The sequence below is a fragment of the Anolis carolinensis genome, unplaced genomic scaffold (assembly GCF_035594765.1).
Source record: "Anolis carolinensis isolate JA03-04 unplaced genomic scaffold, rAnoCar3.1.pri scaffold_7, whole genome shotgun sequence".
NCBI classification, from domain to species: domain Eukaryota; kingdom Metazoa; phylum Chordata; class Lepidosauria; order Squamata; family Dactyloidae; genus Anolis; species Anolis carolinensis.
The window spans coordinates 30,314,622-30,329,052 of NW_026943818.1; the positions used below are offsets into that span (position 1 = coordinate 30,314,622).

General features: G+C 37.7%; 1 long non-coding RNA gene across 1 annotated transcript; it reads left to right on the top strand.

Annotated features, from left to right (window-relative positions):
* The first annotated feature begins 4,672 nt into the window (after window positions 1-4,672).
* LOC134293194 (uncharacterized) lies at window positions 4,673-14,362 on the top strand. Its single transcript, XR_010000204.1, has 3 exons — window positions 4,673-4,947; window positions 6,185-6,267; window positions 7,912-14,362. It is a non-coding gene; the product is annotated as an uncharacterized LOC134293194 (long non-coding RNA).
* The last annotated feature ends 69 nt before the right edge of the window (window positions 14,363-14,431 follow it).

Sequence of the window (14,431 nt, forward strand, 5' to 3'; positions counted from 1 at the left end):
GCAAGGCTATTCAAGTTGGCCAACAATGGAGTCCCCTAGGTATGAAGCAGCCAGGCTTTGATGCTGCAAGGCTATTCAATGGGATTCAAGTTGGCCAACAATGGAGTCCCCTAGGTATGAAGCAGCCAGGCTTTGATGCTGCAAGGCTATTCAATGGCCAGGAATCCGCTGTGTGTGTTTGTCTCCATCCAGTGGTGAAAGGCGCGCATTGCAGGCGGAGAGAAAGTGAATAGGGAATAAGCCGCTGTGTGTGTTTGTCTCCATCCAGTGGTGAAAGGTGCGCATTGCGGGCGGAGAGAAAGTGAATAGGGAATAAGCCGCTGTGTGTGTTTGTCTCCATCCAGTGGTGAAAGGCGCGCATTGCAGGCGGACTGGAAAATTCCCCGCATTGCCGTCAATGGAGACGGAGGAGGAGGATGAGGAGGAGGAGGATGAGGACGAAGGCCTCTCCATGGAATATTCTTCAAATACCCTATATACCCGGATATAAGCCGACCCGAATATAAACCGAGGCATCTAATTTTACCACAAAAAAAACCCTGGGAAATCATTGACTCCAGTATAAGCCGAGGGTGGGAAATTTCAGAAATAAAAATAGATACCAATAAAATTACATTGTGGGTGAAACGTCAGGAGAGAATGCTTCTGGAAACCAATTATTATTACTTAGATTGTACTATATTAATCATATACCACAATGTCTATAATACACCCCTAGTATGTTATATTATTAGTATTATGTCACATTTTAGTGCTAAATCATAAGTTGCATAAGAGATGTGGGCGAAATGTCAGGAGAGAATGCTTCTGGGAAACCAATTATTTTTTCTTAGATTGTACTATATTAATCATATACCACAATGTCTATAATACACCCCTAGTATGTTATATTATTTGTATTATGTCACATTTTAGTGCTAAATCATAAGTTGCATAAGAGATGTGGGCGAAATGTCAGGAGAGAATGCTTCTGGGAAACCAATTATTTTTTCTTAGATTGTACTATATTAATCATATACCACAATGTCTATAATACACCACGAGTATATTATATTATTAGTATTATGTCACATTTTAGTGCTAAATCATAAGTTGCACAAGAGATGTGGGCGAAACGTCAGGAGAGAATGCTTCTGGGAAACCAATTATTATTTCTTACATTGTACTATATTAATCATATACCACAATGTCTATAATACACCCCTAGTATGTTATATTATTAGTATTATGTCACATTTTAGTGCTAAATCATAAGTTGCATAAGAGATGTGGGCGAAACGTCAGGAGAGAATGCTTCTGGGAAACCAATTATTTTTTCTTAGATTGTACTATATTAATAATATACCACAATGTCTATAATACACCCCTAGTATGTTATATTATTAGTATTATGTAACATATTAGTGCTAAATCATAAGTTGCATAAGAGATGTGGGCGAAATGTCAGGAGAGAATGCTTCTGGGAAACCAATTATTATTTCTTAGATTGTACTATATTAATCATATACCACAATGTCTATAATACACCCCTAGTATGTTATATTATTAGTATTATGTCACATTTTAGTGCTAAATCAAAAGTTGCATAAGAGATGTGGGCGAAACGTCAGGAGAGAATGCTTCTGGGAAACCAATTATTATTTCTTAGATTGTACTATATTAATCATATACCACAATGTCTATAATACACCACGAGTATATTATATTATTAGTATTATGTCACATTTTAGTGCTAAATCATAAGTTGCATAAGAGATGTGGGCGAAATGTCAGGAGAGAATGCTTCTGGGAAACCAATTATTATTTCTTAGATTGTACTATATTAATAATATACCACAATGTCTATAATACACCCCTAGTATGTTATATTATTAGTATTATGTCACATTTTAGTGCTAAATCATAAGTTGCATAAGAGATGTGGGCGAAACGTCAGGAGAGAATGCTTCTGGGAAACCAATTATTATTTCTTAGATTGTACTATATTAATCATATACCACAATGTCTATAATACACCACGAGTATGTTATATTATTAGTATTATGTCACATTTTAGTGCTAAATCAAAAGTTGCATAAGAGATGTGGGCGAAATGTCAGGAGAGAATGCTTCTGGGAAACCAATTATTATTTCTTAGATTGTACTATATTAATCATATACCACAATGTCTATAATACACCACGAGTATATTATATTATTAGTATTATGTCACATTTTAGTGCTAAATCATAAGTTGCATAAGAGATGTGGGCGAAACGTCAGGAGAGAATGCTTCTGGGAAACCAATTATTATTTCTTAGATTGTACTATATTAATCATATACCACAATGTCTATAATACACCCCTAGTATGTTATATTATTAGTATTATGTCACATTTTAGTGCTAAATCAAAAGTTGCATAAGAGATGTGGGCGAAATGTCAGGAGAGAATGCTTCTGGGAAACCAATTATTATTTCTTACATTGTACTATATTAATCATATACCACAATGTCTATAATACACCCCTAGTATGTTATATTATTAGTATTATGTCACATTTTAGTGCTAAATCATAAGTTGCATAAGAGATGTGGGCGAAACGTCAGGAGAGAATGCTTCTGGGAAACCAATTATTATTTCTTAGATTGTACTATATTAATCATATACCACAATGTCTATAATACACCCCTAGTATGTTATATTATTAGTATTATGTCACATTTTAGTGCTAAATCAAAAGTTGCATAAGAGATGTGGGCGAAATGTCAGGAGAGAATGCTTCTGGGAAACCAATTATTATTTCTTAGATTGTACTATATTAATCATATACCACAATGTCTATAATACACCCCTAGTATGTTATATTATTAGTATTATGTCACATTTTAGTGCTAAATCATAAGTTGCATAAGAGATGTGGGCGAAAAGTCAGGAGAGAATGCTTCTGGGAAACCAATTATTATTTCTTAGATTGTACTATATTAATCATATACCACAATGTCTATAATACACCACGAGTATATTATATTATTAGTATTATGTCACATTTTAGTGCTAAATCAAAAGTTGCATAAGAGATGTGGGCGAAACGTCAGGAGAGAATGCTTCTGGGAAACCAATTATTATTTCTTAGATTGTACTATATTAATCATATACCACAATGTTTATAATACACCACGAGTATATTATATTATTAGTATTATGTCACATTTTAGTGCTAAATCATAAGTTGCATAAGAGATGTGGGCGAAACGTCAGGAGAGAATGCTTCTGGGAAACCAATTATTATTTCTTACATTGTACTATATTAATCATATACCACAATGTCTATAATACACCCCTAGTATGTTATATTATTAGTATTATGTCACATTTTAGTGCTAAATCAAAAGTTGCATAAGAGATGTGGGCGAAATGTCAGGAGAGAATGCTTCTGGGAAACCAATTATTTTTTCTTAGATTGTACTATATTAATCATATACCACAATGTCTATAATACACCACGAGTATATTATATTATTAGTATTATGTCACATTTTAGTGCTAAATCATAAGTTGCATAAGAGATGTGGGCGAAACGTCAGGAGAGAATGCTTCTGGGAAACCAATTGTTATTTCTTAGATTGTACTATGTTAATCATATACCACAATGTCTATAATACACCCCTAGTATGTTATATTATTAGTATTATGTCACATTTTAGTGCTAAATCAAAAGTTGCATAAGAGATGTGGGCGAAATGTCAGGAGAGAATGCTTCTGGGAAACCAATTATTATTTCTTAGATTGTACTATATTAATCATATACCACAAGGTCTATAATACACCACGAGTATATTATATTATTAGTATTATGTCACATTTTAGTGCTAAATCATAAGTTGCATAAGAGATGTGGGCGAAACGTCAGGAGAGAATGCTTCTGGGAAACCAATTGTTATTTCTTAGATTGTACTATGTTAATCATATACCACAATGTCTATAATACACCCCTAGTATGTTATATTATTAGTATTATGTCACATTTTAGTGCTAAATCAAAAGTTGCATAAGAGATGTGGGCGAAATGTCAGGAGAGAATGCTTCTGGGAAACCAATTATTATTTCTTAGATTGTACTATATTAATCATATACCACAATGTCTATAATACACCACGAGTATATTATATTATTAGTATTATGTCACATTTTAGTGCTAAATCATAAGTTGCATAAGAGATGTGGGCGAAACGTCAGGAGAGAATGCTTCTGGGAAACCAATTATGATTTCTTAGATTGTACTATATTAATCATATACCACAATATCTATAATACACCACGAGTATGTTATAAATCATAAATTATAAATCATAAGTTAAAAATCATAAAATGCGGTATATATTTAATACATATTTTAGATGACAACGGAGTGCGCATGCGTCGGGCAGCTCCCTGCTTTCCCGCCCAATTTGGCTTGTCTGAGCCTGTGATGTGCGGGAGAATCCTCCAATCGGGCGGCGACACATGGAAAAAGGGTGGGACCAAGGCGGAAAAGGCGGCCGGATTGGGAGGCGAACATATATTATAGATCACAACGGAGTGCGCATGCGTCGAACAGCTCCCTGCTTTCCCGCCCAAATTGGCGAATCCCTGTCTGAGCCTGTGACGTGCGGGAGAATCGTCCAATCGGGTGGCGACACATGGAGAAGGGGTGGGACCAAGGCTAAAAAAAAACGGCCGTTTTGGAGGCGGGGCTTCTTCTTGGCTGTTAATTGTAAAATTTACCTCAGACAAGCCCGGGACCCCGAGAGAGAAGGCAGCTCGGCCTGGCAGCCATTCTGAAGACCTGGTTCGGAAGAAAGAAAGAAAAAAAGAAAGAAAGAAGGAAAGCAAGGGCAGCCGTGGCTGGAAGGCCCCGAGGAGACAGGCGGGGAAGGCGGGCTCTCCTCAGGCCACTCACAGCCAGGCTCCGTTTCCGATACAGAGGTGAAGAAGGGCCCGTTTTATGGCCTCACCTGGTTCATTTGACTTCCTTTGAGGTTAATCTGGAGTTTAAAGAGACGCCTTTCCTTTTGGGAACCACTTTTACCTCAGGAAATGCTTTTCTTCCCATCCCACTTCATTTTACGTTGGTTCCCTTGTTACTTTGGGGATTCATTACCTCAGGAATCTCCTCAGAAGTGAAATACAAAGAGGAAAGGCCTATTTTATATATTAATGTGATCTTAATTTTTTCAAAAATGGCCTGAAATAGCACAAGATAAGGGTGGATAAAGGCTTTGTGAAACAGAAAGAAGAACACTATTTCATTTATTAATATTTCATTATTTTTTGCCTCAAATCGTCTCATGTCACAAAGCCTTGAAATAGAAAATACAGTAGAGTCTCATTTATTCAAGCTAAAGCTTGGATAAGCGAATATCTTGGATATTAAGGAGGGATTAAGGAAAAGCCTATTAAATATCAAATTAGGTTATGATTTTACCAATTAAGCACCAAAAAATCATGTTTTACAACAAATTTGACAGAAAAAGTAGTTCAATACACAGTAATGTTATGTTGTAATTACTGTATTTACGAATTTAGCACCAAAATATCACGATATATTGAAAACAAAAATGGGTTGGATAATCCAGAAACTTGGATAAGCGAGACTCTACTGTACAGTTAAATATTCAGGGGAAAAAATGTTCACTGAAATATTTACAAAATCATAAAAATATTAATATTAAAATAAAAAAAATATTTGCCAAAAATAAGCAAAGTATTTGGGGAAAAATATTCACAAAAATATTCATGAAAATATTCACAAATACATTCAGAAAAAATCAATCATGAAAACATTCACAAACATTGAAATAAAATATTCACAAAATATTCACCCAAAAAATCATACAAATATTTGTGGAAATATTTGCCAAAAATAAGGAAAATATTTGGAAAAAATATTTACAAATACAGTAGTCTCACTTATCCAACACTCGCTTATCCAACGTTCTGGATTATCCAACGCATTTTTGTAGTCAATGTTTTCAATGCATTGTGATATTTTGGTGCTAAATTCTTAAATACAGTAATTACTACATAGTATTACTGCCTATTGAACTACTTTTTCTGTCAAATTTGTTGTATAACATGATGTTTTGGTGCTTAATTTGTAAAATCATAACCTAATTTAATGTTTAATAGGCTTTTTCTTAATCTCTTATTATTATTACCTCAGAAATGGCCAAGCCTTGTGAAACGGATGGAAGAAATAAAGGCAAAATTTTTGAAAATTTCCACAGCTTTTTCTAAAGGGACCAGGTGAATATCATTCTTTTTTATTTATTATAATCTGATTTATTTCTTATCCAGATCATTTCTTTTCACTTCTATTTTATGTATTAATATTTTAATATATTTTATTATATCCAACCAAAAAAATAATAATTACAAGATTTTTCCAGAGAAGAAGAAAAAGGCTAAAATTTTGCGTTGTTGTGAGTTTTCTAGGCTGTATGGCTATGCCCCAGAAGCATTCTCTCCTGACGTTTCGCCCACATCTATGGCAGGAAACCATAGATTGCTGGAAACTATAAGGGAGTGGTGAGGCTTTTATATATAACTGGCCTCGTTTCCAACAGACCTCATAACCTCTGAGGATGCCTGCCAGAGATGTGGGTGAAACGTCAGGAGAGAATGCTTCTGGAAACCCATTATTATTTCTTACATTGTACTATATTAATATATAATATATATTATATCAAAAATAAATAAATTACAAGGTCTTTTCCAGAGAAGAAAAAAAGGCTTAATTTTTGGGTTGTTGTGAGTTTTCCGGGCTGTTCCAGAAGCATTCTCTCCTGACGTTTTGCCCACATCTATGGCTGGAAACTAAGGGAGTGGTGAGGCTTTTATATGTCTGCGAAATGTCCAGGGTGGGAGAAAGAACCCTTGTCTGTTGCAGGCAAATGTGAATGCTGTTATTGGCCACCTTGATTAGCATTGAATGGCCTGCAGTTTCAAGGCCTGGCTGCTTCCTGCCTGGGGGAATCCTGTGTTTGGAGGTGTTAGCTGGCCCTGCTTTTTGAGGTGGCAGCCCAGAAACTCACAACAACCCATGAAAGCCTTTGACAACACATGGCAACATTTTTGAAAATTCAGACAGCTTTCTAGAGGAAAGGAGTAGAATAATAATTGCATTTTTTTACCAATCTGATTTATTTCCAGCCTTAAGACCCATAACATGCTATGCTGAAAAGTTTATATATATGTGTGTGTGTGTGTGTGTGTGTGTATATATATATGTATTTGTATATAATGGACAATGTAATTTATAATAATATGATTTAATGTATATACATATAATATTGATAATATTGTAATGTAATAAAATATAATAATAACACAATATAATGATATTGATTATATATTATATATAATTTTATATGTACATAGAAAGTATTAGCATTCACAATAATAGCATTATATATAACTATATTGTACTACACCATCATACTGTAATGTTATTAGAAATATTACAGGTAATACATAATTAATATTATATTGTATTATATTGTATGTATATTCAATATATTATATTGAATATAATATTATATTAATAATAATATTATATTAATAATATACTATATTAATAATAATATATTAATAATAATATATTAATAATAATATAATATATTAATAATAATATAATATTATCATATAATATTATAATAATAATATAATATATTGTATGTATATTCAATATATTATTATATATCATTGTCTATTATATTGTATATTATATACGATATACTATGTATACATAATACATATTATATTATTAGCATAGCATGTTACAGGTACAGGAGGCAAGATGGGAACTGCCTTCCTGGCCTTGCAAAATAGATAGAAGACAATGCCTGGTTTTTTTTCTGAATGCTTTCTTCCCACTCACTCTTCTCCCAGCGCTGAATTCAAGTCAACGTGAAGAAACAAAAGGTCAAGAGACAGAGGACGGAAGATGCTTGAAGACACCCTCGCAAGGACACCGCCTGCCTCCCAAAAAAGGTCGTTTTCAGGGTAATTGCTGTAAGGGTAGGCATTTAATGTCTATCTTTGCATTAAAAAAAGGGTTACCTTTGCACACGGTTCCCCTCGCGTGTGGCATCGAAGAAGTCCCACTCGGGAACGGACGGGTCCTCCCTTTGTTCTAGGCAGATGATGGGTCTTCCTATACGGGCCGTAGGGGTCACAGCTTGGGGGTCAGCGGGGGGGCCCGCCCTGGCATCGCGGGGGGCAGCACACGTTACGGGCATTTTAAGATGTCCTTGCAACTTAGAAATAAAAATATCAATACCTTAACTCACTTACTAACATCCTACTAACACCATTCTAAATAGGGTACCCTGCCCTTTTAAATAGGACTGTGTTCTGCCTGATGGCAAGAACCAAGCTGGGAAGGGAGGGGGCCTCCTGGCCCCCCATAAAAGGGCCCCCATGGAAGGACATTGCAAAAGGCCCCTAAGGTGTCCTGAGAGCAGCCTCTTGGTCCTCAGTGTTCCCCACGGAGCCAGGTCTGGGCCCCTCGCTCTCCCCCAACCCATGGACCCTGCCGCTTGTATATCATCCGTCCAGGGCCAACGGACGCCCCCTCCCTCCCTCCCCGGGCGGAGCTTCGAGGCCACACTCAAGGGGAGACCAGAGCCGTGTGCCTCATGCCAACGCCTAGCACGTGGCGAACCTTTTTTTTTTACTGCAAACATAGGCATCATGATTGTGATTTTTGTTAATTCCTTTTAAATTTAATTGTTTGTATTTGATAGCATGGTAGGCTGGTTTTATATCAGTGAGCCGCCCCGAGTCCCTCTGGGGAGACGGTGGCAGGGTACAAAAATAAAATTATTATTATTATTATTGATTCGAGGCACCTGGAAAAAGAAATACCAGGAAGCAGATAAAATTATTATTATTATTATTGATTCCAGGAAAAAGAAATACCAGGAAGCAGATAAAATTATTATTATTATTACTGATTCGAGGCACCTGGAAAAAGAAATACCAGGAAGCAGATATTATTATTATTATTATTATTATTATTATTGATTCCAGGAAAAAGAAATACCAGGAAGCAGATAAAATTATTATTATTGTTATTGTTGTTGTTATTATGTAGGACCCCCTTTTATTTATGTAAGGCCACACACCCAGGGGACCACTATTCCTAATTAAAGCCTGGTTAAAGGGGATCCTCTATTCTTAAAGTTAGGCGTATAGAGATCTCCTATCCAGAAACTAACGCGGCCTGCCCTATAGAGATCTGTTAAACCAAGGCGGCCTGCCCTATAGAGATCTCCTATTTCACGTAATACCAGGCAATATGGAGATCCCTGGTTTTTTTAACCGTTAAATCCCTTACGTGGGGATATCCCTGGGTTTTTTTAACCGTTAAATCCCTTACGTGGGGATATCCCTGGTTTTTTTTAACCGTTAAATCCCTTACGTGGGGAAATCCCTGGTTATTTTAACCATTAAATCCCTTACGTGGGGAGATCCCTGGTTATTTTAACCTTTAAGTCCCTAACGTGGGGAAATCCCTGGTTTTTTTAATCTTTAAGGCCAGATGTGGGGATTTCCTTGCTTCTTTTAACCCGTAAGGCCAGCCATGGGGAGATATCTTAGGCTGTTTTCACGAAAAATCAGGTATAGATGCACTGTTTTCTCTCCCGTTCCATGTGCCTGGACTCCCGGAGGGCTCCTGCCGGACACCGTCTCCCATCGGCCGAGAGGGATCCTTCTTGTCTGGGAAGGATCTGCAACACAGGTAAAAAGAAGATTCCGGGAAGGAGATTCCTACAGCGGAGCCCTAAAGCCAGGTGAGACGTTCCTTCCAACCTCCACGGCTGCTTTGCACACACACACATGACACACACATGACACACACACACACGCATATACAGCTGGGGGCCCTCAGGGACTCTCCCCCCAATAGATCGGGGACTCCCACTCCGGCAATTGGCCATTGGAAATGCCTTGAAGCAGTTTGGGGCTTCCGGCCAAGCGCTTGCAAAGAGAATCCATTCAAGGTTGGACCCCCTTTTAAAGGGCCTGGCACGTGGTATTTATTCCTGGCACGTGGAAAACTCCATTTGTAAGGCAAACCCTCGTTAAAGGAGGTTTGCAATTAATTTAAAACCAGGCTTCTGAGGGACCCGCTGTGTTTAAAGCCAAACCTAGCAGGTGGGAACCCCTTTGGTTAACGTAAGGCGAGGGACCCTCCATATTTAATAAGATGCCTGGCAGAATCTTAACCTAAATGCAGGCCTATGGGCTACAGCCTATTCTGCATAGCCAGGCATGGGGGGACCCCAGATTATTAACTTGAGGCCTGGGAAAAGGAGATTTTTGTATTTATTTATTACAATATTTATATCCCGCCCTCTCTCCCCTTAAAAGGGGACTCAGAGCAGCTTACGTTATATTTACATATTTATTTATTACAATATTTATATCCCGACCTCTCCCCTTAAAAGGGGACTCAGAGTGGCTTACAAGTGATATTTACATATTTATTTATTACAATATTTATATCCCGCCCTCTCTCCCCTTAAAAGGGGACTCAGAGCGGCTTACAAGTGATATTTACATATTTATTTATTACAATATTTATATCCGGCCCTCTCTCCCCTTAAAAGGGGACTCAGAGCGGCTTACAAGTGATATTTACATATTTATTTATTACAATATTTATATCCCGCCCTCTCTCCCCTTAAAAGGGGACTCAGAGCGGCTTACAAGTGATATTTACATATTTATTTATTACAATATTTATATCCCGCCCTCTCTCCCCTTAAAAGGGGACTCAGCGGCTTACAAGTGATATTTACATATTTATTTATTACAATATTTATATCCCTCGCTCTCTCTCCTTAAAAGGGGACTCAGGGCGGCTTAACAATAAGACGCATATATAAAAAACCATACAGTGCAATATAAATCATCATTAACTTACATCAGTATTCATAAAACACATTATAAAATACAGATAGGTGTGTTCAGTTCAAATCCATTCAAGGTATACGTGGACCCCCTTTTAATGCCAACCTTTCCATGTGGAAAACTCCATTTGTAAGGCAAACCCTCGTTAAAGGAGGTTTGCAATTAATTTAAAACCAGGCTTCTGAGGGACCCGCTGCGTTTAAAGCCAAACCTAGCAGGTGGGAACCCCTTTGGTTAACGCAAGGTGAGGGACCCTCTATTTTTAATAGGATGCCTGGGAGAATCTTAACCTAAATGCAGGCCTATGGGCTACAGCCTATTCTGCATAGCCAGGCATGGGGGGACCCCATATGATGAATTTGAAGCCTGGTAAAAGGAGATTTTTGTATTTATTAACTTATTACATTTATATCCCGCCCTCTCTCCCCTTAAAAGGGGACTCAGAGCGGCTTACGAGTTATATTTACATATTTATTTATTTATTACAATATTTATATCCCACTGTCTCCCCTTAAAGGGGACTCAGAGCGGCTTACGAGTTATATGTACATATTTATTTATTTATTACAATATTTATATCCCGCTGTCTCTCCCCTTAAAGGGGACTCAGAGCGGCTTACAAGTTATATTTACATATTTATTTATTTATTACAATATTTATATCCCGCCCTCTCTCCCCTTAAAGGGGACTCAGGGCAGCTTAACAATAAAACGCATATATAAAAACCATACAGTGCAATATAAATCATCATTAACTTACATCAGTATTCATAAAACACATCATAAAATACAGATAGGTGTATTACATACACTGTATCATTAGCATCGCACAATATTAGCATTATATACTACATTGCATTATACCACTATACAGAAACATTATTAGCAATATTACATTCAATATATAATATGTAATTCATATTATTATATTGTATCATTGTTAGTATTATATTGCATTATTTATTTATTTGCTAGATGTATATGCTGCCCTTCTCGCCCCCAAGGTGAACGGCTTACAAATTAAATTTACATACAATATTATATTATTACCATAGTACAATACTGGCAGTAAATTACTATATTGTACTATATGAATATATGGTAATATTATTAGTAGTATTACATGCAAAATGTAATACATAATTAATATTATTATATTTAATTATTAGTATATCGTTTTACAATATAATATGAACATTATATGTATATGCAATATGTTATAATTATATATTAAATTTTATATATATATACATATATATGTATATATACATACATATATATATACACACAGTAGAGTCATCCAACATAAATGGGCCAGCGAATATTTATTTATTTATTTATTTGCAGCATTTTACCGGGCTGGCCTCGAACTCACGACCTCCTGGTCAGAGTGATTTGTTGATATTTATTACTCATTTACAGCATTTATATTCCGCCCTTCCTTCTCACCCCGAAGGGGACTCAGGGCGGATCACATGACACATATAGGCAAACATTCAATGCCTTTTAACATAGAACAAAGACAAACAAACAGGCTCCGAGCCGGGCCTCGAACTCGTGACCTCCTGGTCAGAGTGATTCATTGCAGTTAATTGCAGCTGGCTTGCTTTCCAGCCTGCGCTGTTGGATAATAAGGAGGCATTATGGAAAAGCCTATTAAACATCAAATTAGTTGATGATTTTACAAATTAAGCACCAAAACATCATTTGACAGAAAAAGTAGTTCAATATGCAGTAATGCTATGTAGTAATTATTGTATTTACGGATTTAGCACCAAAATATCACGACGCATTGAAAACATGGACTACAAAAATGCGTTGAATAATCCAGAATGTTGGATAAGAGAGTGTTGGATGAGACTACTGTATATACAATATAAATTAGAATAGCATGTTATTGGGGGAGGAGCATCTTGGTTATTAGATGTTTTTATTAGTTATTGATATTAGTATAGATATGACATTGAGTATATATTATCCTAGCACAATGTTAATATTAGTTATTCATATTAGTCTCAATATGACATTAATAGAGTACATTATTATCCTAGCACAATGTTATTAGATGTTAATATTAGTTATTGACATTAGTCTCCATATGACATTAATAGAGTATATTATTATTCTAGCACAATGTTATTACATAGGACCATGTTGTTGCTAGGGGGAGGGCCCCCCCACTGATTGTATTATTAGTATTACGTTGTTGCTAGGGGGAGGGCCCCCCCACTGAGATCCCCTGTCATTAATGTGTCAGACCAGGCATTTCACTCCTACCTTTGCATCAGAAAGCAGGCTCCCTGTGCGCTAGGCCTTCCTTTGAGGAACACATTCATTCACGGCTCCGCTTGAGTGTGGCATTGAGGCCCCACTCAGGGACGGGCGGGTCCTCCCTTTGCCCTGGGCAGATCGTGGGGGGTGGGCGGATCTCCCTAGACGGGCAGGGGGTCGCGGCTGGCGGGACAGCGGGATATAAAAATATAAATATATATATTAAAACCCTTGCACCCAAGGAAACAACTCTGGGGACCCGAGCGGCTGCTCCCAGCTCACGTCACGGGCATTTTAAACATCTCGTAGCAGCTCAGATTAATACCTGAACTAACCTTAACCTGCTAACCCTACTAACCCATTTCTAACTAGAGCAGGAATTTTAAATAGGGCTGTTTTTGCCTGTTGGCAAGAACCAAGCTGGGAGGGGGCCTCTGGGCCTCGGGTGGGAAGAACCCTAACCCTGTCCCTGCCCTGCGCTGGGAGCGCCCCCCCCCTCGGGACCCCAGTGTTTGGTCCCCGCTCTCCCCCAATCCGACGGCCTAGAAAGCCCCTCCGCCATCCGCCCAGGGCCAACGGACAGCCCTCCCTCCCTCCCCGGCAGCCGCGTTCCTCATGCAACAGGGAGCCTGGTTCTGGATGCAAACGTGGGACCCCCTTAGGACCCCCTTTTCTCTGTGCAGGGACCCCCGCTCCCCATAAATAAATGCCTGGTGGAAGGGGATCCTAGTAGAAAAAGCCACAGTTCCCAAGAGCCCCCAAAAGCGAGATGCTCCCTTGGTTCAGCCCTTCTGACCCTTGTTTTCTCCCTTGTTCTATGTCTCCGGAATCGCCGAGGGAGGGAGGGGCTCCTCCTGGACAAGAGCCAAGGACGGACAGATGGACGGACGGACGGAAGGAAGGAAGGAAGGAGATCCCAGAGAGCAGGACGCCTTGCCGTTCTGGCTGCTGAGCTCGACCCCTTTCCAACAATGTTAGCGTTCCAGAATAAAACTCTTCCCAAAAAAAGGTGTTTTCTGGTTATTATTCAAACGTTTAATTTTTGGCAGCCTTAAACATCTAGATTACAATACAGTTTGTGCTGCTGCCTTTTATAAACCTTGTTTTCTACAAATAAAGTCAAGAGAAACACTATAAGTTTTGCACTGTGCTCAGACTCATTGTTCTGATATTCTGTTATATGGTTTTATTATTTATATCGTTTTTAATGTATGACTTT